We start from the raw sequence: 6,421 nt of genomic DNA, 5'->3' as shown, positions 1-6,421 counted from the left end.
CTTCTTGTGTTTTCCATTTCATTTTACACGTCACCCAATTTGAAACTATTCAAGATTTTATTGCCATTTTCATATTTTCTAATGTATATACTTCATGTTACCTATTAGAGCCCACAACAAATCAATACCAATGATGGGATCATTTGCCAGAAGTATGGATAAGTAGTAAGAAGTGTGAAGACATGGAAAAAGCATGACCTTAAGGATGAAGCAGACCTAGTTTCTAATTCCATCCTTGCCTTCTACAACTTGGGCAAGTTATTTCACATCTCTGGTTATTGGCTGAGTTATCTGTAGCTTGAGCCAGTTGTTTATGCTGTTATTACCTCTCAAATGGAAATGTAGTTTCCTCACAGGTAAAATAGAACAAACCCTGCTTTCCTAGAGGACTATCATGAGAATTATCTGAATTAATATAAAGTTCCATATGTAGTTTTCAAAAAAAAGTAACCATTCAATAAATTTTACCTGTCATTCCTCTTTATCTCCAAGATGTAACTGCTATCCTTTGGGGTTTTCCTCTTTTAAAATTAAAGTCAGTGCTAATTTTATTTTTATTTAACAATACTGAATTATTCTTTGCCAACACAAAATTACCATATTTCCAAGGAAGAATTTCACAAGAAAGAATTCTTGGATTTTTTTAGCCTACCTCTTGTCACCACCAATTTGTAGTTTTTATCTGTTAGGAAACAACCAGGAATAGATGCTAAGCATAATTGCTGGAATATTTACAATATAATTAAGGTAAGCATAATTTTCTAAGACAAACTCTATGTCTCCCCTCTTCCAACCCACCAACTAATTCCTTAGAATTCTCCAATATCAGTTCTACTCTAGGGTGAAGAGAGTGCATTTTCTGTAGAAATGACACTTAGCAACATCCATTTTCCTGATGTATATTAAGAAAGCAAAGATAAGACGGTGCTGTTCCTTTCACACGTATCTGCTACAGCTTTCTCAACATGTGAAAGATGAAGCAATAGGACTGGACTGCAATTTCCCAGACTAGAAATAACAACAGACTTCTGTGACATAAAGCATTTGTTTTCCGTCTTTTGCAACACTGCCAATAAGGTATTTACACTGCTCCCTTTTCATATCTCTATTTTGCTATGTCTCTCATACAAGTGATCTGTATAGACCACCTTTGAAATGTACTTGCCTACAATGTAGCTAAAGAACATGAGTGAGATAAAATACTATGTTTTAAATTTTTTTTAAAGAATCCAAATGGTTAGAAAACACGGTTAAACTGTATTTTTCTTTCACATTTCAATAGGTGGTTTTTTCAAACATATACCTTACATTTAGACATAACAGAAAGCTTTATCAAGAGTATTCTATTACATTGTGTAATAGTTTGGTAAGCTGACGGCTAATAAAGGAGTCTTCTATAGGTACACGTACTTGGCCCTCCAATGTTCTATTTAATCAATTGCATCTTTTTCCCTAAGGGCAATGCAATTCCATTTTAAAAACAAAGCACCTTTTGAGAAGGTAGCAATGGAATATGAAAAACAAATCTTTCATCAAAGTCAAAGGAATCTGAATTCAAGTTGTAGCACCACCAATGCCGATGCCAACCTGTGCACCCTTGGCCAAGCCTTTAGCTGCATTGCCTGTTTAATAGGAACGTGGCTTAGTTTTGCAGGATGAAGGGAAAAAACTACCTCCATATTAAAGGGCTCTAGCAGAATTCAATGCTTATTTACACAGTCCCTTGCAGATTCTTCTTTTCGTAAATAACATTCCACAAATGCTAATGCCTTATCTTCTTTCCTAAGAGGTTTTTGAAAAGCCTTTTTTCCTTCATGATTTTATGCTAAAGAGATTATAGATGGGGTGTTTTCATTCATTCTCTTTTGTAAAACAAAACAACAATAAAAAAACAACAAACTTGAAAATTAGAACACAACACTAGCCTTGGATTAAAAAGATATCATTTATGTGTTGCCAATGCAACCAACTAACCTTTTCAGAACTCCTTAACAAGATCCAAAAGATTGATCTCTTGCTTTAGGAAATGAAGTTAAACATAATGGGACAACCTTTCTTGCTATCTTGCAAACCCTTGGATTTACTTAACCACTGAAACTTACTTATAGCCAAGCTAGCTTATTATCGTATCCCAAAGTTTTGCCAAAACACAGTTGCAGACAACATACTCCCCCATAGTAATATTTGCTTCACATACATTTTTTTTTCAGTTCCGTAGGGATACTCATGAATGATTTTCCTTGAATTATATCTACTTGTACTGAAGCATGTCAGAATTGAAAACATTGCCACACTGGCTGAGTTCATGAATAGTGCCATCCCATGTGTATCCTGGCTCTCAGGTATCACCGGTAAACCTGAAAAGGATCAATGTATATTGTCTTAAAAATAACTGTACACCCCAGTGCACAGTAATCCATTTTGCATAGGCAAATTGCCCACTGCAAACATACAAACTTTGAATTTAGGAACAGTAGAAATAAAGGCTGTCAGTGTTCATGTTGAGAATATTTTTTCTTTTTTTAAAAAACAAAACATGTACATTTAACTGTATTTATCATTGTCATTTAAAGCTTGATTTTATAAAACACAAAAAAGACATTAAGTGTTCAGCATCAGAATTTAAACAGGAGAAACAACAGCTTTGTAAGTTATATACATGAAAGTCGAATAATTATTATTTTTTTCAATATGGCAATTATACAAATGAAGTAAATGGCAAAAAGGCCTTCTAGGAATACCGTTAGCATGGTTTATCAGTTATTTGAGAAATACACAAAGATTCTGAATATCCAGACTTCTTTTGCTGTTTCATATTCACCTAGACTCCGAGTCAAGCTACTTGACCAAAAGTTCTGATGCAGGAAGGCATTTAGCTTCATAGCACACGTTTTCCGTCTCCAGGTACCACCTTCAAAGGAATTGCCATCACAGGGCTGAGGTGATCTGCTGCTTCCCTTTGAAGAGTGCGCAACCAAGTACCCAACCCTATGCAAAGTCAAACAAGCAGGCACCCAAAAATGGAACAATGTGCACAGCTCAGGAAAGCACGATGTTAAGTTTTCGCCGCCTAAAAAAACAGTCAATGCCACCAAACAGGAACTGCAGTTGAGTTGGTCTCAGGAAACACACATGGGATTCCATCGCGTTCCCGGGCGCACCTTCAGTCACTGACGGGGGACTTGTAGGCCACTGCGTCACGACCACTGGATGGTCGTCGTGAAGGAGCGCAGACGGACCTGCTCAGAGTTGGCAAGGAACTGTGGTCCGCACTCTTCCCACTTTTCAGGCACAACCAAGTCTTTGTCCGTGTAGATCAGCAGGTCAAAGGAGCAGGAAACCTCCAGCAGCGGCAGGAAGGTCACGGTGGCCGTGATCTGTCTGATCACTGAGCGGATCTCGGCTTGGATGGCTTGCAGAGACTTCTCGCGGGGCGCACCGTCATCCCTGGCCATCTTGTCGCACTCAACGTCGAACTGCCACCTCTCCAGGACCTCCCCGTTTTCCAGATTCGAGATGACCATCACCAGCTTCTGCACCGAGCACATGCACAGCCAATCTTTCAGCTGTCCCACCACGGTGTGCAGGTATTTCACCAGCTCGGGATCAGCGGTGACAAGCAAGGGGAGTCCGTATTTCTGCACCCGAGTGAAGGACTCCGCCCGGTAAATGCCACGCTGATACAGAATGCTGTTGATGCCGAACCAGAAGAACTCGGCCACGATGTCGGCGCTCCCGCGCAGGGTGATGCCCTGCTCCAGGGACTGCTGCCTGGCCATGGCCAGCCCGCAGGCAGCCGGGGCGCGTTTCCTGCTCTGGCACCGAGAATGTCAATGTTAACAAGAAAAGTCAGCATTTGGTTTTAGTGGAATGTCCTGAAAAGTAGCCCATACTATTTCTAGGTGATAGATCACCAGTCACTGATTGCTTTAATTGTGCCCTCAAAGAATTCCACCAACATACCCTCATCCTGCGTTCTTATTTGTATCATCACCTTGAGTTTCCTGTTTGCACAGAGATGTAACTGAACTCAGAGGTATAAGAAAGAAGTTACAATAAGTTGCATGCCAAGAGAGTGTAGGGATTAAGTTTGGAAGATCTACGTGTTGTTACTTCTTTTCTTCCAAAGAACCTTTCTTTTAGGTAGGTATCATCATTCTATCATTCTGTACATATACAATGAAACATATTCAGAGACATCTAGTAAACAGCCCAACGACAGAGTTTATGAGAGAGAGAGAGACTCAACTTAGATCTGCATTTTTCATGGGACTCCAAATCCAAGTTCAACCTGGCCTTGATCTTAAATATACACAGGAATAAGTAGAAGATGTGGCCTATCACAGATACTTGTACAGAAAGAATGTAAATTAATACTGCTCTATCTGAAGAATGTGTTGCAATGATTCCTCAGATAAATGGACTAGCTGGCTGAGATTGTCAGTGGCCCCTCAAAGAGCTTCTGCACAGCAAAAGAAACCATCAACAAAACAACAAGAAAACCCACCTCTTGGGAAAACATATTTGCCAACGTCATATCTGATAAGGGCTTAATCTCCAAAATTTATAGGGAACTCATACAACTTAACAAAAAGAAGATAAACAATCCAATCAAAAAATGGGCAAAGGATCTAAATAGACACCTTTCAAAAGAGGACATTCAGAAAGCCAAGAGACATATGAAAACATGCTCAAAGTCACTAATCATCCGAGAGATGCAAATCAAAACAACAATGAGGTACCATCTCACACCTGTCAGAATGGCCACCATCAACAAATCAACAAACGACAAGTGCTGGAGAGGATGTGGAGAAAAAGGAACACTTGTGCACTGCTGGTGGGAATGCAGACTGGTGCAGCCACTATGGAAGGCAGTATGGAGGTTCCTCAAAAAATTGGAAATGGAACTCCCATTTGACCCTGTGATCCCACTACTAGGAATATATCCCAAGAAACCAGAAACACCAATCAGAAAGGATATATGTAACCAGATGTTCATAGCAGCACAATTCACCATAGCTAAGATCTGGAAACAGCCTAAGTGCCCATCAGTAGATGAATGGATTAGAAAACTGTGGTACATCTACACGATGGAATACTATGCTGCTGTTAAAAAGAAGGAACTCCTACCATTTGCAACATCATGGATGGAACTGGAGAGCATTATGCTAAGTGAAACAAGCCAGTCAATGAAGGAAAAATACCACATGATCTCACTCATTCATGGATAATAAAGACCATTACAAACTTTTGAACAATAATAGATACAGAGGCAGAGCTGCCTCAAACTGATTGTCAAACTGCAGTGGGAAGGCCAGAGAGAGTTGGGGGGCAGGAGGGAGGGGAGTAAGAGTTCAACCGAAGGACTTGTATGCATGCATATAAGCATAACTAATGGACATAAGACACTGGGGGGTAAGGGAGGGTAGGGGTTTGTCAAGGGCGGGGGGGGAAAAAAGGACACTTATGTAATACCCTTTGTAATACTTTAAGTGAAAAATAAAAAATAAAAAAAATAAAAATTAAAAAAAAAAAAAAAAGAAAATGTGCGGGAGTGAATTGAGCCAGGGCTTTGAGTTAACAAAGTGAATTGGTGTTGATAATGCATCATGTGTCCTTGGGAAAGTGACTTGCCTTTATTCTGCCTGAATTTCCTAACATTTAAAGTGGAGGGACAATGTCAATGAGAATGATTGAAGTGTCTCTCAGGGTGTTTGAGAAATGAATGAAAGACATTTGCATTTTCTTAAGCTTCTCATTACACATTGTAGGTGTTTAGATTACATTCCCTCCTCTCACCTTCTCTGCTCCTCTTAATATTTTGTAAAGGTGTTCCTTTCTTTTGGGTCCTGAGAGAGAACTACAGTTTTACTCTTAAATATGATTTTGTCCCTTGGCAGGTGAAACAGCAATCACACCTTCATCTGACTAATATGTGAGTGTGTAATCCACATAGTTACTTGCTGCCAATGTCATTGCTTACTAGAGAGGGATGATTAGCAAAATACTAGCCACTTGGAATAATACAGCCACATGTTGTATAAACATCATTTGTTTCCAAATGTTTGATACATGTTTCATATATGAGAGAGAGCATTACATGCGCATATAATTATAGCAATTAAGACATGCAAGGAAGAAAAAAATGCCACCAGAACTCCATGTCTTGAAGCTATTGCAGCCCCATTCAGTGAACACAATATGGGCAAAAAAAGAATAATAATGTGAGAAAATCGATTAGCATGAGTGGGTAGAATTCCCAAAATTCCATGGGTAAAATAGGAAATAGAGTTCTATAGTTAAACTAAGTCACCGAGAAGGTAGGCATGGTTCAAATGAAGAAAGGGCATGACATTTCACATTCTTGTCAGTGTTCTTCAAGAACCAGGGTTGAGAATGATTAGAAAGGAACTCAGGATCA

The 6,421-nt window shown here is 39.3% G+C and overlaps 1 pseudogene; it reads right to left on the bottom strand.

Moving 5' to 3' along the window:
* Positions 1–902: 902 nt before the first annotated feature.
* LOC139017680 (mitotic spindle assembly checkpoint protein MAD2A pseudogene) lies at positions 903–3,779 on the bottom strand (annotated as a pseudogene).
* Positions 3,780–6,421: the final 2,642 nt, after the last annotated feature.

The sequence above is a fragment of the Myotis yumanensis genome, unplaced genomic scaffold, assembly GCF_028538775.1.
Source record: "Myotis yumanensis isolate MYYU_CA2020_CCGP unplaced genomic scaffold, mMyoYum1.0.hap1 SCAF_10, whole genome shotgun sequence".
In the NCBI taxonomy this organism is placed as follows: Eukaryota; Metazoa; Chordata; class Mammalia; order Chiroptera; family Vespertilionidae; genus Myotis; species Myotis yumanensis.
This window is presented reverse-complemented; position numbering and strand designations above follow the sequence as displayed.